This window comes from Topomyia yanbarensis, chromosome 2, assembly GCF_030247195.1.
Source record: "Topomyia yanbarensis strain Yona2022 chromosome 2, ASM3024719v1, whole genome shotgun sequence".
In the NCBI taxonomy this organism is placed as follows: Eukaryota; Metazoa; Arthropoda; class Insecta; order Diptera; family Culicidae; genus Topomyia; species Topomyia yanbarensis.
Genome location: NC_080671.1, coordinates 344,847,804 through 344,872,551, shown reverse-complemented (window position 1 = coordinate 344,872,551; position 24,748 = coordinate 344,847,804). Strand labels below are relative to the sequence as shown.

Sequence of the window (24,748 nt, the reverse complement as noted above, 5' to 3'; positions counted from 1 at the left end):
TTGCAGAGGTGTGTTCTTCGGCCCTCTTTGTTGCAACAACGCACGGTGTTCCAACGGACGACCGACCGGTAGAAGGTCCCAAGCGTGGGTCCGGATAAGATCGAAGTAAACATAGGCGGGCGCGATTACGAACCAAACCAAAAAAAACGGCTTTTCCGTTACAGGTTGCTTTCTAGCTTGGTATCACGTGTGTGACAGTTGATGAATGTGTGCGTTGTTTATTACAACGATCAGTGCGGAGGGCACGATTTAGGGGTCCTCGTTGAATATATTACCAGTACCGGAAGCATTGAAGCCTTGCGAGGCGGTTCCATGGATGGAAGTGAAACAGAAATTTGATCGATTATTTTGTGTGCTGAAAAAAAGAGTTTATTGTGTGATAGAAGTGCAATGTGCTTCCCGTTGTTTGAAAGCCCAAACGGAAGGTCGTAAATCAAGGATCATTATACGGTAAACGGAGAACCAAGTGAACCAAGTTTAACAGTTTGTTGTGTTGCTTTGACAGCTTTGACAGGTAGCAGCGATACCGATGGATTGCGTGCCGGTATGCATTGTTGTTTGGAGCGGAAATGTGTTCTAGTGAGGTTCCCAGCGAGTAGCATTAGTGGTTTTTCACTGGCAATGCGCATGTACCAAGAGAAGAATTTGACGCGACAAGTGCTGCCCACATCCAAGAGGTTTGTTTATAAACGAATAACAAGTTTTCGTTGCCTTGGAGATCGCTGATAGCGCTGCCGCATATGTGTCGGATGTGCCAGTTTGATGGGAATTGTGGGAAAATAATAACTTATTGCATAGTTGCTTAAGCAAATGCAAACATTAAAGTGTCGCACCGTTTCGTAAATTATTCGATGTATGGACACATTTTTTGAATAATAAAAGTTACGTTTTCGTATGAGCTCGCCGGCAAAACTTTTTAAATAGAGGTTTTGATTATTTAATTTATGTATTTGACAATTGTTAAACACAAACTGATTTTTTTAATTTGGACCATCTTTTGAAAATATTTAGAATTATGTTGGGAAGTTAAAAATTAAAAAAAAATTAGAATTAATCTAGAATTAAAAATTTAGAATTAATCTAGAATTAAAAATTTAGAATTAATCTAGAATTACTTTGCGATATACTTGAATTAATTTAATTAATCAATTTTTATTAAATTTCAAACTACAAAACAATTTCAGGAAATCTTCCGAAAGCGACGCGGAGAAACTGAATTTTCTAAACCTACTTCGAGCAAAGCCTTAAATATAGAGCACCAACAGAACATAAAGTTGTGCCAAAATTTTTATTATAAGTTCACTGCAGATTTGTCTGTAATATCATCATTATAATGTTTGCAAACGGACAGAGCATTTTTTCGGGAGACTTTGTAAAGTTAGTTGACGCTGGGTGTTTGAAGGCGATGGACGGAGTAATTTTTCGGGAGAATGTAAGTACTGTCGTTAATTTCATGTAAATTTCTGTCGCAAATCTTGAGCTGTCGATTCGACGCTAGATGTTTGAAGGCACCGGGCGGAGTATCTATTCAGGAGACTGTGTATCGAGAACATTATGCTGAGGCGACAATTTCTAGCAGCTGTGACCCAGTTAGTGGATTGTTGATTACGGTACATATCATGATCATCACCTTTGAATTACCAGTCCAAGTATCGACATTCCGATAATGTCCCCCATCAATCTTTTTGCGCAAGCGAGTGAAACAAAGATGCTTTTATAACCAATTGCGGTTGAAGGTATTTACATATTTTTTTGCTATTTACTAAGAAAATCGGTAGCAACTAGCCATATATCGCGTAAAGATGGTCAATTATCTTTGTTGCTGACTTGTCATTTAATTTCTTATATTTCCCGCTATTCAGTCTCTTTCTCTTATGAAATTTTTAAGTTAACCTCGGGCTGTAAGTCTGAATGAGCTTTCCAGGCCCGTAGCCAGGAGTTTATTTCGGGAGGGGCTAAAAAAATTATTGTGCAAAGCTTTTTTTTTATTTCGATTATAGAGGTTTTAACCTTATGGTTATTCGCCTCTTTTTGGGTTAGAAAATTTCTTTAGAAAAATTTCTAAACCTAACCCTTCTAACCTGTGCGGGATTGATGAACGATGAGCTGCGTACAAGGCAATCGATTTACCAACTACGCTTTACCCGCCCCTGCATGAAGCTTTTAGTTTTAATTACTTCATATTGTCACTAGAAACTAAACGCAATTTTGAAAAGTTCCTAATGAAAACAAAGCCAAATCTAAGACAATCCATGTTCTTTGTCACAAGAAAGGCTATAGTACACCAACGAATTATTGATGTTTAATTTGATTTGTATTATTTATTTTTATTTACAAGTTACAATTTACTCTCGTTGCAACAATGGATATCCTAGAGTTCTCAGTATTTATGCGCTAACCGAATAGGACAATCCTTGACGGTGTTGGAAAACGCAAGGTGTTCTAAGCTACACGTTTAAAAGGTATAGAAGACGCTAAATCGAAATGAGTAGAAAAACATCCATAAAATGTTCGATCGAAGAGAATGTCGAAATTTGCACAAAATCTTCTGATTTAGCAAACGAATTGTAGATGGTTCAACTTCTATTTTCTTGATCTGGCGTCCTGTAACTATTACCAGTTCTAATGCATCATGCTAACATAATTTTTTGGCATACCCCAGTTAGGAAGGAGGATCTTTGGTGATCAATAGGATCAAAATATATGGGTCATTCCACGTCTGATTTACAACCAAAATTTGAATTCCTTACAATTTTTTTTTTCTTGCATTCATTAGCTAAAAATAATTGACACGTATTTTTATTTTGGCTGAATATGATTTTTTTCAAGTTATTAGTTTTTGAACTTTTGAAGTTTATAACATTGATCATTTTTCAATCACTTATAACTCGGAAACGATTCGATATACGGAAAAAAATATTAAATAAAAAAGTTGTGTACTCAATGAGCTAACTGAAAAAATAGCATTTTTTTTGTTATATAACTTATGAAATTTGCAATTGTTTGAAACAAATTGAATTTTTTAAAGCTGGATCAATTTTTTACTTACTATTTTCTTTAAATATTAAGAATCATGTTAAAATAATTGTGCAAAAATTTGGGAGCGGATATCAAAATACTTTGCGAGATATTACAATTATAAACTTAAAACAAGGCAATTTTACACCAAACGCCTAGTGATAGGCCTATTGTAATTGATATATCTCGATACTTTGAATTTCTTTCTGAAATTTGTACACAATCTTCTCGATATAATTATAAATTATTTGAAAAAGCTAAAAAGATTTTTTTGGCTCTTCCCTGAAAAAAGAATTATTTGCTACTAATATTTGCATAATACATAAATTATTTAACAAAAACAAATATTACAAAAAAAATCCGCCGAGATGTATGATCTCGCAGCTTTTATTATTTAATGCTTTTTTCCAGAAATCTAATAGTTTCTCAGTTATCAGGGAATGAAAAATGTCCAATTCTATTAAATTTATAAAACTTTAAAAAATCACTATATTATTAAAAGTCGATATTTGTATGTATATGATTTATGGACTCCCAAACGGCTTAACCAGTTGCCGTAAAAATTTATGCATAGTATTTGAATTTTTTATGGAGCGTGTTTGTGTGCTATTGGTGGGGATTATCTGCCTACAAGATGGCGCTTCGGAACAAATTGTGTTTTCCTCCTATTTCGTTGAAAGTCGCATCAACGCGCGATGGGTATTAGGTAGTATTTTATAAAGTTCAAAAACTCATAACTTGAAAAAAAATATCAAATTCAGCCAAAGTAAAAAAAATCGTGTATATAATTTTCAGCTAAAGAATGCAAAAAAATGGAGGGAGCTAAAATTATAGTTGTAAATCGTGGAATGGCTCATATTCTGCAAATTTAAGACTTTTTTGGGGTATTCTAATGTTAAAAGTAAATATTTTTTTAAAGTCCCCCGAAATCAAATTTATTTTGATTACATAACTATATTAAGAAGATTATGTGAAAATTTCTGAATGGAACTCGAAGTGTTTTACGAGATATTTCAGTTATAACAGGCCTTTCACTGGGCGTTTAGTGTAAAATTGCCTTGTTTTATGTTTATAATTGTAATATCTCGCAAAGAATTCCACTGCCAAATTTTTACACAATCTTTTTAACATAATTTTTAATACTTAAAGAAAATAATAAATAAAAAATTTGGTCCAACCTTAAAAAAATTCAATTTGTTTAAAGTAATTGCAAATTTCATAAGTTATATAACAAAATAAAATGTGATTTTTTTTGGTAAGCTTATTTGAAAACGCAACTTTTTTATTTAATATTTTTTTCCATATATCGAGTCGTTTCCGAGTTATCAGTGATTGAAAAATGTCCAATTTTATAGACTTCAAAAGTTCAAAAGCTAATAACTTGAAAAAAAAAAATATAATATTTAGCCAAACCAAAAAATACGTGCCAATTATTTTTAGCTAAAGAATGTAAGAAAACATTTTGGAAGGAATTGAAATTTTGGTTGTAAAACTGACGTGGAATGGCTTATGTATTTCAATGATTTAATGAACTAGAGGTAACTGCCCGGAATTTAATCTATTCAAGAAAATTGTCCACAAATCGAATGAAAATTACTTAACACTGTTACTACTATCATCTAATTTACATAAAATTTTACTAAATGCTTCATTGCTGACAACATAACTAGAAACTATAAATGTGAACAAGCTCAATAATTTCAGGCTCTCTTAATTTCGACACATAGAAGGGAATACATCGCACTTACTTCCCCTCGATTTCAATTTATTGATTCTTTTTTTCCTTTTTTTCTCCGTGATGTCTTATAATCTTATTCCATAAAGACCAAAAATAAAACGAAAGACTGTAATATAATGAAAACATGAAATCGAAACAATAATCCCACCTTATTGACTTATAGACTCAACTAGTTACAACATTTTAGTCCGTGATAACCTACTGATGTCTAATCAATCTATCGACACGTCGTTTTCAAACTTACATAGGCATTAATTAGAAACCATCGAAAGCGACTAAAATGCTGCTGGTTGTTGCAACATTTAGTTTATTATGGTTGATTGACTAATATGTGGTTTAGCATCAATTGATCAATTGACATCCGAACGAAAGTAAGTGTAAAATCACGTCAGTTAGTCCTACCGCTACTGTGTAAGTTTCTGTATATCAACAAAATTAGTAATACACGATTCGTGGGTTGATGAACACCTCAGGAAAACCGCTGGTTTACCACTTTTTGGCTTGTTTACTTTTTCATGTTTTTCTTGCTTATTGTTCGATTTTCCATAGTAACAGTGTTTCAATACGGCCCGCATTCCCCACATAAAATGAAATTGAGTGTCAATAGAAATACAATTGCATTAAAATGATGTGAAAATTAAAAAAAAAACTGTCGTCTCGGCTACAACTATGTCATCAGCTAATTGAAATGTTTTTGTTTAGCACGCTTGTGTGAGATGCCTGACGTTTATATTAAGCGTACAGTGCTCTAATCTATTACAGAAATCCAATTTGCGTATGATTTGACTAACTTTCTTTATTCAGGCCAATATCTAGCATAAAATGAGTTTTGTTGGATGCCATCACTAGCGATAAATGTTAGTTTTGGGACAGTTTTTGTACTAAGTTTTCTATGAAACTTCTAAATTTTTATTATATAATTCATTCATTTGAGTCGGTTCAATGCATTAGCTAAATGAAGCCTTGAGTCTTTAATATATTTCCACGATGTAAACAATGAAAATGATAAAACGCTAATGGTTGTCCAACAGATCTCGTGCGATTGACCTGTTTACTGACTGAGAAATATTTTTCATAACCAACTGCGTCTTGGTGGTCGTTCATATCTATCTTGTACACTTCCGTATTATTATCGTGGTAACTGCCATGTCCATGCTCGCGAAAATCTGACTCATATTTGTTTTGGCCCTTACGGGCCACCAGTGTCGATTTCCTCAATGATGATGCTGACTGTTAATTTTGAGATACTAGACGCAGTTTTTGCCGTCAATATTATATGAACAGCAGCCACAAATTTGGCAATTGTTTGTTTTCCAGATCATCGTATTGGATACTATGGATGTGCAAAGATGTAACGTGTATAATGATACTATCGCATTGCGTTTTGTACGTGTAGGGTCAGCTAAGACGAAATCCTAGCTGACCCTGCCCGTCTAATTCCTAGATGTGTCCTTTATAATAAGTTCCATTTTTTCCAAATGTGACAGGAATCTTTTAATGGCCACGGTTCAAATAAGTTAAGTTTGTTTATTGTTTGTTTACCTCGTGGTCGTTCGTCCGCGGTTCAAGTAAGTGGTATCAGATCTTGTAGCCGAACATTGATTTTCTCATCATCCATATATATGAGAATCAACCACGTGTTACAAGTTGCAAAATGACTGGTTTCGCCTGGGGTAATTTGTTGAATAACATAAGTACTGAATACCTGACAAGGTAGAACTCGTTAAAGGCGAAGTTCGTAAGCATAACCTCTATTTTCACCTTCAGCAAATATTTCCCATCATAAAATTCGGTTATGCAAAAAATTCCGGAAGTCAGTAGCCTCAACGTTTGGCTGGAGCACCACTTCTTGCTTCTGCGATTCAATCATCCGACGGATCACCCCAGCAAGAATTAGAGTAACAGTTTCTTTTGTTCCTCCGACGAGTCACACAATATGAAAGGAAGTGTGTTATCAGACTCGGCATACTGAGTAGATATCGTGACCGATGTCTTCAGTGGTTCCAAATAGCAATCTTCCTCACCTTTCTCCCATTAATTTGTTGAATCCAAACAAGATACATTTTTTTACGAGTTACCGAAAAACATGTTGCTTCTTAAATTTATTTTTGAAAAATTTCGGGGGGGGGGGGGCTTTAGCCCCCTAGCCCTCCCTCTGGCTACGTGCCTGGAGCTTTCCTGAAAAAAACCCAACCGATGGTAAAATGAATGTCCAACAAGACTCGTTATCGAAGACTCCGACTTCCCGCATCAAATTAGACACATTGAACTTAGTCGGACTACACCTAATCGACACCAAGTATTCTAAAGATTTTGTAAGAGCGCAGAAATATTCAGCCGTGACAGATATCTCGAAAGTTCTCCCAGATAAGCTCGGAATTGTGTTATCCTGTCTCCTGACCGACATTACTGGCGACAAGTTTTTTACGAAGTACTACCAAATTTATCCAATAAAGCTGACATCGACAGTGGAGTGTTTAAAATTGAATAGGACTAAGAGAACCGTAGCGTGATCTGCTGGCGCCTTTGGTGGAGCCTCAGTTTTGCGCTTCTTCGAGGTTAACACTGACTCTTTGCGGTTAACACTGACTTCCTGTTTCAGTTCGACTTGGAAATTGCACACAAATTTCAATTTCCCAACAAACAACGAAAGCTGAATAAGCCTTTATTACGAAGGAATAAGCTGAACAACAACTGTTCTGAACATTATCCAGCTAAATTTTTTGTTGGGTTATTTTATGACCCACTATTCTACTTATGTTATAAAGCAGATCAAGATTTTAGAATATTATATTGGCCATTTACTTCCCCGCTTCGTCCCGATTTACTCGATCTAATCTCCGACGGTGAACCTAGCCTCTCCAACGGGCCAGCCAGTATGTGTCGAGATCTGTCAAGCGATTCAGGGTGGAGTGTAGCTTCCGGTTTACAGGCGCTCCAACGACCCGCAGCTGGCTGTTCGATCCGGTTCCCGGTGGCTGATCTAGCTTACTCACGAGCTACCACGAGTCGAGGTTGGTTCGGCGATTCCGGTGGAGTCTGGCGTCCGATTCGCTGGCGCCACGTTGATCCAAATCCGGTGCTACTATTCAATTGGTCTGCGGGGATCTAGTCTACTCCGGTGAAGAGTTTTACGGCGGTGGATTTTTTTTCGATTCGGAATTGTTGCTTCACTTCGGCGGCACTGCTTTGTTGGTCTTTTCTCCATTTCCTCTGCAGCTCTGATACTACTCTGTTGACCGCAGCCCAGATATTTTCTTCGTGGAACATCTCTTCGACAATAACGTCGATTGTCACACCACGCATACCCATTCGAACTTCTTCGTACCTAGGGCATTCGAAGCTCACGTATACCGGCGTATCTTGCACGTTCACCACATCCGGGAAAAGGGGTTAACGAAACATGTCCAAGCCGATGCAGGTACTTCCGGAAGCTTCCGTGTCCGAACAACAACTGCTTCAAATGAAAGTTCCCCTCTCCATGTTTCCTATGCACACACACCAACACATTTGGGATGAGTAGGTTGGTCCACCTTCCATTTTCCGCGTTGTTGCACGTTGTCCTACTCTTAAGTGCACAACAAACATTTTTTTTCATGATAACCGTGCAAATCAGCAACACATGTGACCATATTGTCACACACGCTGAGACAGTCACAATAGTCGATAAAATAAAATCACTCAGGCAGGCAATTGGTGAGGGAACAAACAAAACTGGCTCATTCAATGAGTTTCAACGTCGCAAATGCTTAGTGTGGAAGTTTACCGTGACTTAACTTTTTGTCGGTTCCGACAGCATGAAGTAACAAGTTACTTTACGCTTGTTCGGACATGCCGTAGACTCAGGTGATTCGCATTTCTAATGCCAAAAGACCCTGACCCCTACGGTAGCAGACAAAAGGTTAAGTCGCCGGTGAGCTCTAAGCTTGCATATATGATCCTTCCACGCTTTTCTAAACTTTCTCCTTTCAACACCTTGCTCTCCCTTGAGTACTATGGCTCTAAATATTGAAAAATATACTTCACCTTCCAGTCCCTTGCTAATTAAATGCCGAAAAAACTGTTGACAAATTGACTCAATAGGTCGTTAACAAAAATGGTTAACAAAAAAAATGGTAAAAATAAGAGCAATTCTTGTGCTTTATCCAACCTACCGACGGTGGTAGAACTGATGCTAGACCAAAGAAGTCGCTTTAGCCAATTCTTCCGTCCATTTATTTTCAGTAATACCGGCATGATTGGGTACCCATAAAAGGCAGATAACGATGTATAGCTGTCATCATCTAACGAACGCTACAGAGATATGCGCACTACAATGCTTAGTGCGAGCAACGGTTGAATAGAATACAAGCCCAAGCTACCAGATGAAACGTTATTTCTCTCGTTAATTCGTCGACAAACCCGTGCCAATAACCGCGTTTTCAGTATTTATTAAGTTTTGCATTTGCGTTTGTAGCGTTGTGTATATTTTTCTAAAAAATCGGGCGATCCGACATTCAAAAAGGTCCATATAGGACCCTTTCGCGTACAATTCCACTGCTGATTGCGCCGGATTTCATTTCGTCTGACGTTTAATCTTAGTGTCGATAATCAAGCCGGTTATGCTTCCGCCGGAGAAATTTCTTGTTTTGATTCGATTGTTTCGGATATAGTGAACGCGTAGCTGTTTCAATCATTAGGCACACCAATTGAGGTCGAGTACTATGATAAATCCAATCTTGGGTGAAACTGGACAGAATTTGGAATCAATTAGAAGTGGCACCACTGGCGAATCGCCCGGACGTGTTGTCGTCATCGTCCAATATTTTTCAAAGTTTTGCCGTGATATTAACTATATTCAACAGAAAAATGAAGTCAATTGTTTAGTAGGTCGTTTTTCCTGTTGAGTTACTTGTTAGTAGGTTGAAATATCGCTAGAAAAGCGTGATTTTGCATAGAGACTTATCGTCACAACTTTGCCAAAAAATACGCCCGTACGTTCCGCTTAGAGCCTACAGCACCATCTGCACCTGAGTAGCTGATGCAATAATTTCACCGATGGAGGAGAATTCTTCACAGAAACCTACATAATTTTACCTTTTTATAAAGACGTGCCAGAATAAAAATATTTTTCATTCTGGAAGTGCGAATATATTACAACTATCCAATTGATACGTGGATGTATTTGCGCGGGGCTTATTGTATAGGAAGGCGGCCTCAGAATGTACGTGTAGGAACAGACATTCTTGAAATGGGATGTACAGTAGAGCTATCGCCTTTCATTTCCAGGGCTAAATATGTGTACATCTATCGATGAAAACAAATATATCATTACATAGAAGCAGACAAGTTTCTTCTATAAAAGCACTGCCGGTCACAACTAGCCAGAAATTGCTCAAAGAAATCAAATCGATTGCTCAACATTTTAAAGCAGTTCGCTTTTTGGTTGCTTATCGAGCAAAAGAGATACAAGTATGCAATCTTTCATTCCTTCTGTAAGTTGTAATGGATTTTAGCAATGGTGATTAGAAAATTACTAAAATGAACTGAAGATCACCATAGGGTGCTATGTTTTTGCCAAGTTTAGTGCGCACAATTCTTCCATGGCGCTAAAAAAAGGAATATTTTTTTCACATTTGAGAACAGTTTTGTAGGTTTAATCAGGTATAGTATTTCCCTTCGTTGGCTAAGTGCCAAGAATACAAAAGCACTAGCTACTCTCGCTGTGGAAGATAAATCGAACCAGCATTGCTCTCCTCTACAATTCATAGGAAAAGGGGAGCAATGAAGGTAGGGCAGTGGCATCACATGGGAAGCACTATGTGGTGGCGGTTATGAATCAGCAGAGGTCCGAACAAAGGGGCAAAACTCACCTCCCTAGCCAGCAGTTAAGGGTCGCTGCAGGAGTAGCAACAATATTGGAAGAATTGATGTTGACTTAGCCAGTGGGATTAGAACAAATCCGCCATACCTTGGTGCAGTTGCAGATAAACAGCACCAAAAGATAAGTGAATTGGTAAAACTTCAACAAAATAACTTTTTACACCATTTTGAGCAACTTAGTGGGAAGCGAAATATTGCTTTCCTTGAATTGTAGTAAATTGGATTTGTTTTTCATTTTCATTGGTTTGTGAAAGAAATCAGAAATATTTGATGAACTCATCTTTGCCACCTTGAAACAAAGGGTTAGTCGGGCAAACTAAATCTGAACCAGAGTAGTAGTAAACTTTTAATTTTAACAAATATTTTGCAGAGAATCAATTTATTTCAAAAAATATTTAAAAAGAATTACACTTCTTCCCACCAACACGGAGAAATTGATATAAAATCCGGAGGCCCGCGCATCTCTCCCGAAAAACCCGTCAAACCCGGATGAGTGGCAACCGTAGCGGTGGTAGAGTAGTCATGAACATATTGTCTGACAACCGCCAACTTCAATGTCTGGTACCGAGGATTAACTGGGCCATGGCGCAAAATGTTAAAATTGCGGAAGATCTACGTCGGAAAATCATGGAAATGCAATATAGGGACACTTGAGGTTTTTGATGAGGAAATTCCTGTTAGTTTCTAAGATTTCCGAGACGACACATTAGAACATGTTCTCTCACTGGGATTGTTAGACTCTCGCTCTTTAGTGGACAAGGGAGCGTAGAAATTAGTCGTGGTATCTACGTTTCTACATTGGGTAGCCCAATTGTTCGAACAGGTTGACGAGTCCCGTTCAAAAGAACATAGTTTGGAAGAGTAGGTCCGGCGAAAGGCTCGACAAGTCGACATGAGATCGATTGAAAATAAGTTCTTGTAGGGTTACAGTGCCCTAACTCATCTTAGCTCCTGTATTTATCCTTGTACTCGGATTTTCACTTTGCTCAAACGTGAGAATTTTACATATTCCAAACCAGATTCTTTCTGTTCCTGCTTCTTAAGAACGAAGCAAGCATGCTGATAACTATTTAAGTGCAATCCAATCACTTTTAGCCGAGTTACAATCGAAATAGTGTGACATCCTGACTAATGGGATGAATAAGGGCTCGTCTACCCTACTCCTCGATTTATGCTGAACGTACAAATAAGAATTTTCACTGATTGAAGCAATGGGTTCTGGAAGGAGCCAACTCCATATTTCGCAATTGGCCCATGTCGGAGACTACACCATCAATCTCTACTTTCCACTTCCAAGGCGGGTACGTAGGCAAGATACTTCTCCATACACGGCCGAGTGTTGTTTAGTTAGTTTACGCGATATATCGATGATGTGAAATGGGTTATATTCGGTCCGGAAGTAGACCTTCCAGGGGCCTGTTGTATTAGATGAATATTATTTAAATCGAAAAGGAGATTTATCGGCATTATTTTGCCATCGGATAAATATTCAAATCGATCTCCATTAAGCCAGAGAGGCTACCTGCGCAAATAAGATTTTATCAGAGGAAACACAAACTTAATGCAACGACATTTGAAAGAATAGAATAATTGGTACTTAGCTGTAGGGCATGTGTAGCATCAGTTATCAACAAACACATTTTCGCTAAGGCGTCGGTCACACAGCCACACGTTAACGAAGGGTATTTCCAAATAGCTACTAGGTATTATCCGGAAATTTTCAATTTAACCTACATACTTCATGTCTGAACTTTCACCACTACGAGTAGAAATCATTACGAATTTTACTTCCCGCTCGGGAAAAAAGTGTTTCGCCGGCCCTGAGCAGTTGGTGTTGTCGTGAACGCACCAGTCATCGCCATCAAGACCATCCTTTGAAGTTGGTTTAACTTTGATTGGGTTGTCATGATCTCTCCCTTATGTCACTACGCCTTGTCTTGAGGACTCCTGTTTTCAGTCGCTTCTTTCGACATGGGAGCGGGAACCCTTTGTCCGGACAAAGAAAATAAACTGTTATCAACCTCCTAGTAGACCGCAGCTACAAGCAGTGGAGAAAAGTTGGTTTGCACCCAAATACTGAAAATTTTAAAACTAGATCTTGCAGCAGTTTTGTCGGCTGATCTTTTCAGTTTAAAATGCATGCCACATCCTGTCTTAAGCGTTACTGGACTCAAAATAATTGTTTAAAAATATACATTATAGTAACTTTTCGGATCATAAAAAAACACAAACAATCTGTGTTTTATGATAATTTCCTTAGTGGTTTTTTTGTGAAACCCATCTGAATTTGAGTTTCCAATGCCAAATACTACCGAAAAATTTTATCTTCTATCGAAATTGTAGTTCCACCTTTTTTGGGTTGCGAACTCTATAGTGTTTGTGCTATGTATCGTGTACGTAATTTCGAAGTCGATGAATTTAGAAAAGTTCATATGTTTAAAATTTTCGAAATGGTTTCGAGAGAGCCATAAAAGCTCAAATTTTGCAATGGCAAATATTACAAGTCATAAAACTCTCGATGAATTATAGATGGCTTCTTTCTAAGAAAACCACGTGAACTTTTTTCATTGCTTTTCTTTTAACAACAGCATTCTAATCTTTTGCTGAGACCATAGAACGGTATCTGACATTGGCAGCGCTGAAACAAACTGGCACATACCTCATTTTTGCCAACATTGAAGCGCGCTCACGCTAACCCAATCAGCCTACTATCAGCCATAACGCCACCCCCTTTACCTTCGCCATTAGGGACAATAGCTGTGTATGATGATGGTGGAGAAGTGAGAATCCAGCAGGCGGTAAAATTGATAACGTTGACCTGAAGGAATTTATTCTTTCAATTTGTGCAGCTCCTCTAAGGTTGGATATTTTGAACCTGTGACATAGGTCTTTGAGGCGGAGTTCTACAACAGCTCAGCAGTGGTAACGAAGCATCGCAGAAGAGTAAAAAAAATATAACAACCAACGCTCGAGTAAATAAACAAGCACCGTGTGGTGAAGTGAAACACTTGGACCCAAAACCCTGACGGCAGTGTAGTGGTTTAAAAGTGAGAAAGAATTTCTGGCGACAGTTACAGAACGCAAACGCATTTGGTGCCCCAAGCACGGCGAAGCCAGTCCACGTCCAATAATTACTGTGGAAGTGCATTATTTGACCGCCGCGAGTCCAACGGTGTGCTGATGCATTCGTTGGTCCGAAATTAATAAGCGAGGTCCGGCTGAAAGGCGAACGAACGGAGAAGACGAAAAGCAAGTGATGCTGTTTTGTGTGATCTTGACGTTTGCGCTTCTGAGTGCGGTCGTCATTTATGCCATTTTCACCGTTGCCTTCTGGTACTGCTGCGAAGAGTGATGGACAGGTCCCGACAGGGTCTTGAATCGGCCACGTGACACCGGTGCCACCCGGTGGGTGTTGTTCAGTCCGTGCCGTAGTGAAGAAGAAACATAATCATTAGACGATTGAGTGGGATAAGAGAAGACGAGTGACGGGTAGTAAAGAGAGATCTTCGGAAATAACGGTCGATTCGTTCGAGAAAAGTTTTTTTTAACGGTGCTTTTGATCTGGGTGGTTTCAGTGGTGTCCTTGGGCCCGTGGCCATGCCGGGTTGGAGCTGTGTTATTGCTATTTTGATTGAAGGCGATTTAAAGCGGTGCTCAATGTTTCGACAAATCTTCAGTGATGTTTGATTGGATGGAGGTGAGCTTGTAAGTGTTTTTTAATATCTTCGTAGTTGTTGTATTGTAGTTCGATCTGCTTCGCTCTTCAATTTAACGAGGCAAAAGTTGTGGTTTCAAATTGCCTGTGATATTGCATTACAAATCGCACAAGTTTTAATGATTTCTGCATAAGTATAGTTGAAATTCAATTTCAATTATATAAAAAAAATCTCCTGGATTGAATAAAGAATATTAATACAGCATTAGAAAAAGTGCGATGTTCATGTCTTCATTATCAACTTTATTAGTGGCATGGGTTCTGAAGAACAATCATGAGTCAAATATCGAAGTGCTTGTGGCTTTCAATATTGAGTGGAGTATTTAAGATGCTAGCAATCCCAAATAATTGCACCGATAATGACATTAAAGTGCCGCCCTTTATTTGTTATTTGTTTCTTATTAATTTTATCTGTAATTTAATGGCAAAAAATAAACCGTTCTATATTCCGATCCCTTGGTAATTTAATGTTGTTTGAACGTATAACATAGGGTTTTTTTTGTTTTCTTAATCTATAAAATAATAAAGGAAAAACATGTTTGCGATTTGAAATCAATAATCCAAAAACTAGTGTTCTTAATATGAAAACTATTCTGAAATCCAAGCTGATATATATATATATATATATATATATATATATATATATATATATATATATATATATATATATATATATATATATATATATATATATATATATATATATATATATATATATATATATATATATATATATATATATATATATATATATATATATATATATATATATATATATATATATATATATATATATATATATATCCGTTTCGAATATCGAAACTGTAATCCAGAATCCGCAATCTAGAATTTAATATTCAGCATACGAAGTGTCTGAGTGTGACATCTAGGATTTATGATCAAGAAGCTAAAGTACTGGGTCTAGAATCTAGCATCCATCATCCAGAGACTGCAATTTCGGTGTAAGTAGTACAGAATTTAAAATCCAAAATCCAAGAAATCCAAAGGCAAAAATCTTAGAATCTGTGTTCAAAAAATCTGAAATGAACAGCAATGTGAAATCATCAATTCAAAATCCAAAATTTAGAGTCTGGTAAATTAATCCTGATACCGTAAGATAAATTAGGAATCGGAATCAGCAGAATTCTTATCGTTTAATTTGATCTGCATTTCACGAGGTTGATTTTTAAATCAACCTCGTGAAATGCAGATTTAAAAATTGAAATCCAGGCATAAAACTGTTATCGCAACTATGCAATGCAGAATATGGTTTTTTGGCGTAGGACTACGTCTTTGTTTTCGATATGGGGATTATGGCACTTTGGCACTTTGCAAATTCTACCAAAATGGTATGTAACGAAAAGTGGTCCAATTTTAAACGCATATAATTCAGCAATGTCACGATAATTTTTCAATTTTTTTGCACATATCGCCCCGAAATACTTCTAAGAATAGATTCCAATAGTTAAACCCATAGATTTTTTATATCCTGGCATTAAAAATTTAAATAATGTACAACCTAGTCAAAACATCGCGCATTTAAGAAGATAGCGCTTCCCAAGTCCGGTACGACAGATTTGTGTACCTAGTGCGCTACACATCTATGAATGACGTCATCATCGACTATTTAAAGAACGGATTTGGCCGGACAAGCTCAGTTGCCTGTTGTACGGCAGGCTGAGCAGATCGCTGCGCTGGGTGTTTTCACAGCCAGTGTAGCTGAGTGAGAAGTCCATTACACTGCCTGTACCTCTACAGGCAGTGTAATGGGCTACGCTACCCAGTGCCGTTCAACAAGCGACTGAGCTTGTCCGTTCAAACACTATGCTTTCTTTTGTGTTGTGAGCGTTTCCAGTTCACTTTTATATACACTCTCGAACATAATTATTCGTACATTCAAGCTCCATTTGCAAACACGGTTAACATAGTGTCGTGGCATTAATTGTTTCTTTCGCTCTACCCATCATCACCAGCGTTGACTCAATTTCAAATTCAAATTCTAGGATGTTATGAAGGATCTAGAATTTGAAATTCACAATCGAGAAAGAAATGTGTAATGCAAAACCAAAGAAAATCAGCACGTGAAAACAAGTAATCAAGAATAACAATTCTACAACCTTGACATCAAGTATTCACTTTAGATCCTGAAATATCAGCACATCTGCACCCAAAATCTAGAGTCTTGAATCCGTAATCGAATCCTCAGAATCTGGAGTATAGAATACGAAGTACATACAGGGCTTTAACATCCTGTATTTTAAAATATATATTATCTCAGTTTCCAAATTCAGAAATTCAAAACATGAAATCATATTTATAATGTAAAATCCTAAATTCGGAAATCCCAAATCTGAAAATATAAACTTAACGATCTATTATAATAGGTAAGGAATCTTGATCCTGAAATAACAAAAAATCAGGTCTGTAATTTAAAATTTAATTTAAGATCTGGAACTATTGTTCCGAAATCTTGGATCTAAAATTAAGTCTGAGATCAAACAACCGAATGACAGAATGCAAAACTCACTCAAAATGGAAAATACTCTACTTTAATTTCTGAACTAAAGAAATATTTGAAAATTTAAAAACTTAAAAACTTAAAAACTTAAAAACTTAAAAACTTAAAAACTTAAAAACTTAAAAACTTAAAAACTTAAAAACTTAAAAACTTAAAAACTTAAAAACTTAAAAACTTAAAAACTTAAAAACTTAAAAACTTAAAAACTTAAAAACTTAAAAACTTAAAAACTTAAAAACTTAAAAACTTAAAAACTTAAAAACTTAAAAACTTAAAAACTTAAAAACTTAAAAACTTAAAAACTTAAAAACTTAAAAACTTAAAAACTTAAAAACTTAAAAACTTAAAAACTTAAAAACTTAAAAACTTAAAAACTTAAAAACTTAAAAACTTAAAAACTTAAAAACTTAAAAACTTAAAAACTTAAAAACTTAAAAACTTAAAAACTTAAAAACTTAAAAACTTAAAAACTTAAAAACTTAAAAACTTAAAAACTTAAAAACTTAAAAACTTAAAAACTTAAAAACTTAAAAACTTAAAAACTTAAAAACTTAAAAACTTAAAAACTTAAAAACTTAAAAACTTAAAAACTTAAAAACTTAAAAACTTAAAAACTTAAAAACTTAAAAACTTAAAAACTTAAAAACTTAAAAACTTAAAAACTTAAAAACTTAAAAACTTAAAAACTTAAAAACTTAAAAACTTAAAAACTTAAAAACTTAAAAACTTAAAAACTTAAAAACTTAAAAACTTAAAAACTTAAAAACTTAAAAACTTAAAAACTTAAAAACTTAAAAACTTAAAAACTTAAAAACTTAAAAACTTAAAAACTTAAAAACTTAAAAACTTAAAAACTTAAAAACTTAAAAACTTAAAAACTTAAAAACTTAAAAACTTAAAAACTTAAAAACTTAAAAACTTAAAAACTTAAAAACTTAAAAACTTAAAAACTTAAAAACTTAAAAACTTAAAAACTTAAAAACTTAAAAACTTAAAAACTTAAAAACTTAAAAACTTAAAAACTTAAAAACTTAAAAACTTAAAAACTTAAAAACTTAAAAACTTAAAAACTTAAAAACTTAAAAACTTAAAAACTTAAAAACTTAAAAACTTAAAAACTTAAAAACTTAAAAACTTAAAAACTTAAAAACTTAAAAACTTAAAAACTTAAAAACTTAAAAACTTAAAAACTTAAAAACTTAAAAACTTAAAAACTTAAAAACTTAAAAACTTAAAAACTTAAAAACTTAAAAACTTAAAAACTTAAAAACTTAAAAACTTAAAAACTTAAAAACTTAAAAACTTAAAAACTTAAAAACTTAAAAACTTAAAAACTTAAAAACTTAAAAACTTAAAAACTTAAAAACTTAAAAACTTAAAAACTTAAAAACTTAAAAACTTAAAAACTTAAAAACTTAAAAACTTAAAAACTTAAAAACTTAAAAACTTAAAAACTTAAAAACTTAAAAACTTAAAAACTTAAAAACTTAAAAACTTAAAAACTTAAAAACTTAAAAACTTAAAAACTTAAAAACTTAAAAACTTAAAAACTTAAAAACTTAAAAACTTAAAAACTTAAAAACTTAAAAACTTAAAAACTTAAAAACTTAAAAACTTAAAAACTTAAAAACTTAAAAACTTAAAAACTTAAAAACTTAAAAACTTAAAAACTTAAAAACTTAAAAACTTAAAAACTTAAAAACTTAAAAACTTAAAAACTTAAAAACTTAAAAACTTAAAAACTTAAAAACTTAAAAACTTAAAAACTTAAAAACTTAAAAACTTAAAAACTTAAAAACTTAAAAACTTAAAAACTTAAAAACTTAAAAACTTAAAAACTTAAAAACTTAAAAACTTAAAAACTTAAAAACTTAAAAACTTAAAAACTTAAAAACTTAAAAACTTAAAAACTTAAAAACTTAAAAACTTAAAAACTTAAAAACTTAAAAACTTAAAAACTTAAAAACTTAAAAACTTAAAAACTTAAAAACTTAAAAACTTAAAAACTTAAAAACTTAAAAACTTAAAAACTTAAAAACTTAAAAACTTAAAAACTTAAAAACTTAAAAACTTAAAAACTTAAAAACTTAAAAACTTAAAAACTTAAAAACTTAAAAACTTAAAAACTTAAAAACTTAAAAACTTAAAAACTTAAAAACTTAAAAACTTAAAAACTTAAAAACTTAAAAACTTAAAAACTTAAAAACTTAAAAACTTAAAAACTTAAAAACTTAAAAACTTAAAAACTTAAAAACTTAAAAACTTAAAAACTTAAAAACTTAAAAACTTAAAAACTTAAAAACTTAAAAACTTAAAAACTTAAAAACTTAAAAACTTAAAAACTTAAAAACTTAAAAACTTAAAAACTTAAAAACTTAAAAACTTAAAAACTTAAAAACTTAAAAACTTAAAAACTTAAAAACTTAAAAACTTAAAAACTTAAAAACTTAAAAACTTAAAAACTTAAAAACTTAAAAACTTAAAAACTTAAAAACTTAAAAACTTAAAAACTTAAAAACTTAAAAACTTAAAAACTTAAAAACTTAAAAACTTAAAAACTTAAAAACTTAAAAACTTAAAAACTTAAAAACTTAAAAACTTAAAAACTTAAAAACTTAAAAACTTAAAAACTTAAAAACTTAAAAACTTAAAAACTTAAAAACTTAAAAACTTAAAAACTTAAAAACTTAAAAACTTAAAAACTTAAAAACTTAAAAACTTAAAAACTTAAAAACTTAAAAACTTAAAAACTTAAAAACTTAAAAACTTAAAAACTTAAAAACTTAAAAACTTAAAAACTTAAAAACTTAAAAACTTAAAAACTTAAAAACTTAAAAACTTAAAAACTTAAAAACTTAAAAACTTAAAAACTTAAAAACTTAAAAACTTAACTTAAAATACTTAAAAACTCAAAAAGCTTAAAAGGTTTGTATCGTATCAATCTTAAAACACAAATTCCTTCAACATCAGATTCTTTAAAAATTGAAAACATGTGATTGATTTTCACGAACACACGAACTGCAGTGCTGCCAATTTCAAGATTGATTTGGCAACTTGATAAAGTAAAGCGAATGTCAGAGAAGTCTTGCAAGCTTTAGGAGTGACATGTCTTGAGTTCAGCAAACAGTAACAATGCCTGAAAACTTTCAGAGAAATTTTCCGAACGGTAGAAAAGATGTTCTGGATTTTGGCCAGTTATACACTATGGATTCGATATTGACTTGTCTTGAACGATAAAGGAAACAAATTCGGTACTTTCCGAAAGCGGTTGCATGTCATCAAATATGATATTTTTCAGGTTGTGTTTTTTTGCTTTATAAATGTCATCCGATTCACCGTAACCGGTTAAAGATGGTCATGCCAAGCCATTGCTTCTAGTTACAACTTACCCTTCATATATTTAAATAAAACTTTTAATAAATATGTCGCAATTGAAGAGAAATTTGGAACCAAAAAATAAATGTAAAAATTTGTACGTTACATGTTTTATCGAGGACTAATGTACGTTATATTGAGTGGCGTCATATAAAGGGTACGTTAAATTGAAGTTTACCACGCATCGATAATACGTACTGCAAATGAAAAGCAGGTGTACGTACTAGCGACGTGTAGCTGAACTTGAAAAACGAAATTATCAACTAATTATATGGAAATTTTAATTGTTCTGATAACTCTGAGCAATCTATCCACGACAACATCTCAGAAAATTACACGGCAATGGAGCGCCAGTTTGGCGGCTACTTAATTGCTAATATAGTTAAATCCCGAATCCCGCTTGTGGAAACTCCTTACCAGCGTAACCTCTCATTTAACACCTAACGAAAAAAAAGTTAGAGCAATGCCCTAGTAATAATTGAGGTTTTATGTCATTCTTGAAACCTTTCTTTAAATTCAGAATGCACTTGTAGTATGCTATAAAACTAGGAATGCTACTTGGGTGCAGGGTTACCATATTCACAGATGTTTTTTTAATGTCGCAGATTTTTTTTTATAATTTTTGATCACAGATTCTTTTTTACAGATGACAGATTTTTGGAATTTTGATGAAAATTTCACGGATTTTCGCAGATTTTTGAAAATATTGTGATTTTTCACAGATTTTTCGGAAATTTATCACAGATTTTTTTTTCCTGTTTTAGTTATCACAGATAGTAAAAAGATATTTTTGACCGAAACACAGATTTCAATGTGGCATCCCTGCTTGAGTGCAGTTCCTTTCTCGTTAAGCATCAGTTCACATCACCTTTAAGTAACACACGGCTTGCATTCTTCTCTCCTTCGCGATTGGGCTCACTTATTTTTGTTTCACGCGCACGGATTAGACTCCTGTTTGCTAAGTTCACCGGCTAAGTTTAAAATGGATAGCTTTTTAGTCAGCGTTTGTTCTTTTGTATGTAATAAGTTATTAGCAAATCAAAAAAGATAGTCTGCTTTCTACTTTTGCCTGAGCCAGGGCTACAAACGAGCAAAATAAACGACAACTAGCAGCCTCTCGAACAAGTGTACATTGTCTCAAGAACAAGGAAATATTGTCTTTATTCTTGTCAGAAGTAGAATATATTCTGAACAAAATAAAGCCTAGGCCTAGGGAAGTCGCTTATATTCAGTTTCACCACCTGAGTCATGTAGTGCTGATTCATTCAACACGTTAGTCTAAGCGGAAAGTTTTGCTTTGAAGAACAACGAGTTGAAAATGAGAGTTTGCGAATTACGATTTCCATGTATATTTATCCTCAAAAAGGCAAGCTAAAATTGTGACTTCAAGAAGCATCGCCAATGAAGTCAGAAGCCTTTTTTTTGTCGTTTTATTAGTGAGAGAATCGAAAACCGGAAAACGCTCGATCATTAGTATTTCAAATTACAAGTTCACTGAAACAAAACTGTAACTAGCCGGGTCGCTGAGACTCCTTGCCTTTTTGAGGGTTAACGATGAGACTACACACGGTCATCAAATCGTGAATACTTCGCAGTGTTCATACGCGCTCCTATCTCATGCTTCCCCGTATGTCTATTGATGAAATTCAGGCCGGCTGGCGATCATCATTCAGCGCAATCGTAAAGTGACCTTTTCCAACCTTGCCTGTACTCGATAAGTATTGAGACTCGAAGAATTAACAGAATGAAGCATTGTGCGAGAGAGCATGTCTGCGATTGCGTTTTTTTTGGATTTTTAACAAAATTTCCACCCGAAAGGGAATGCAAATAATATGCACACATCAACGGTTTGATCAAAAAGGTTGGAAATTACATTCTAGCAAAGTCACCAAGTTTAATCCCATTTGGCACTATCACTTATTCAAAATCGAATTATTACACAGTAAAATCGTAAGAGGGTGTTACGTCTGGACGATTAAATGATCAAAGACGATGTACTTATGATCAGATAACGACGTTTCGAACCAGTTTGTCAACTCATGTATAATACTGTCAGAGCAGAGACTTACATCTAACAGTTCGTCTTAGCCAGATCGTGCAAATCTTGCGCAATTTTCAACTTTAAGTACTAGCAGAACCGTACTACTTAAGTATTCCATCAATTCAGTGTCTCTCAAATTGACATCTTAGCTGCCCAAATTATGCGGTCGGGATTTGCATCACTGCCGCTTATGAATGGGAACTCATTTCTGACACACTATGCTACAATCCTTTTGAAATCATCAGGAGGTGATGATACATTATGCGACAAAAAGGCCGAAAAGTGACGCATTTCCTGTTCAAGTTGTCAACAGTCACATTGATCGCGACAGCCCAAATATCGCGAGTTGTGGATCGGATGTAAGACAATAGCACTACTCACAAGTACACATACACGAGGCATTTCACATGGATTTGTCATGCCTTTTTTGTTTAAAACTACAAAAACGGGATTAAGCAGCTTTCCAACGTAGAAGTTTCCTCATGGAAATACGGTTCTTGAACCAAAGCTATGGAATCTTTTCCTTTCTGCACAAGGCAATATAGATGCATAGTTGCTGTTTATAATAAAGATTAATTTGTGCCACTCTAACCAGGGATGCATGAAGCACAGCACGAGATCCTAACACGAGTTAAGCGGCCGCTTTAAACGAACTAAAAGCAATAAGCACTGACACCGCTCATGCTAGGTAACCTTCGTGCTCGAGCTGTAGGATTCGAAGAGCTAGCACAACGAGCTAGTACCATGAGCTAGCTCGGTAAGCTGGAACGAGCAAGCTCGGTGAGTTAGCTCAGTGAGCTAGCACGAGTTAACTCAATGAGCTGGCACGGTATGCTTGTCCGATGAGCTAGAACGGTGCAGTAGTGTAAGCTATGAAACGAAAGAATAGGACAAAGCAAGAAATATGCGTTGGGAAATGTGCGACAGGTTGCTGAAAAAACGGTGCAGGCATCATAACTCACACTAATGCGCTGTGTTTTTGTTTTACTTTGCCTGACTTTCACCGTGTTAGCGAGAGGTCTCGCTCATCGGTGCTCGTACTTGCTAACTGTAGCTCATCGGAAACCAGCACAAGCACTAGCTCAATAAATTTTGCTCTGACGCATTATGAGCCAGTGCACAGGAATAGTACACTGAGCAGCACCGTTCTTGTGTATGCCTGACTAACCACACTCGATCACAGCACTGCATCATCGCCATCAGCACTTATTTTACAGCAACAAGAAGATAACAAATACGTTGGCTTATAATCGCCTATACCAACCCCGGAAATAAGTATCGGGGACATGTCCATCATTCAAATCCTACGATTTGCGAAGAAGCAAACTCACCGCTGGTGTAGACTAGGTTCACCGCCGGGGACCAGTAGTAATACACGACCTTACACCGGGGCGCCAGTGAACCGGACGTCAGGTTTCACCGGAATCGCCAGAACGACCTTGACACGACAAATTGCGTCGAATAGCTAGCAGTGGGTCATTGGGGCACCAGTGAACCGGAAGCTACGCTGCACCCGGAATCGCTGGACAGACCTCACCACCTACGGGCTGATCCGTTAAATAGGCTATATCCACCGCCAGGGACTGGATCAAGTAGATAGGGACGAAGCAGGGAGCTAAAATCACAGAAACAAACTTCGGTGTCGCGAGAAATCTACCGCCGTGGAATTCACAGTAGGGTAGATTCACCGTCGTGGACTATTCAACTATTTCGATATTGGTACCGAGAGAAATTCCGTCGCCAAGAAACTCAGTCGAAGTAGGGTAGCTCTCCGTCTGATAATATCCGAGTAGATCTCGATAAAGCTGGGATCCAAATGGCTCAAGGAAGCGGGTTTCGGTGTCGGGAGAAATTCCTCCGTCGAGGAACTCTCAGCCGGAGTAGATCGTGATAAGGCTGGGAGCTTAATGCCTCACGGAAACAGGAGCTAAATGGCTTGTGGAATCTGCAACTAAACAGCTCACATGGACGAAAGCCAAATGTCGACGTAATAGATGGAGATGAATAGGAAGAGTCGACAGCTAAATCAAAGCTCAAGTCGAACCATTTCATGGACCAAGCGGGGCTCTGAGATCTGAAGAAGAACAAAGTGCGACGAAAGCACAACGAACCCCCCCCCCCCCCCCCCCCCCCCTCACGAAGTAATACCTTGATGTAGTTTCGTGGGGAAGAACGGCAAAGTGCCAATACACTACAGGCCAGGCTTCTGGAGCTTTGTAAACCTCATTAAAGAAACACAGACATTGTCTCAAATCGTCAAGCCTCGAAAGACGATATGGATGAAACTTGAAATCCCAGAAGCTGTTTATTTGCGACTTAACTATTTAGTCATTCACCGTTTAGTGCTTTTGATTAATGTTACCTTGAATTATAGAATTATAAAATTGCTTTTAATTGGTGGGAGGGTCTAGGGTGTTAGCTTCCTTGTTACTTGGCCATGAGCGATCAGGAGGGGTGTGGCGGAGGGCTAGCAGTGGGTTG

General features: G+C 35.1%; 1 protein-coding gene and 1 long non-coding RNA gene across 5 annotated transcripts in view; one reads left to right on the top strand and one right to left on the bottom strand.

Annotated features, from left to right (window-relative positions):
- Window positions 1-24,748, bottom strand: part of LOC131684141 (uncharacterized) — a 93,514-nt gene that overhangs the window by 22,156 nt on the left and 46,610 nt on the right. The gene's annotated exons all lie outside the window — the stretch shown is intronic.
- Window positions 13,537-24,748, top strand: part of LOC131684135 (uncharacterized) — a 385,715-nt gene continuing 374,503 nt past the window's right edge. Inside the window, exon 1 of one of the 3 annotated variants that reach the window (XM_058966716.1) lies at window positions 13,537-14,323. The gene's annotated coding sequence lies outside the window, so the exon portion shown is untranslated. The remainder of the gene's footprint in view (window positions 14,324-24,748) is intronic. The other 2 variants (XM_058966715.1, XM_058966717.1) reach the window with 2 other exon arrangements.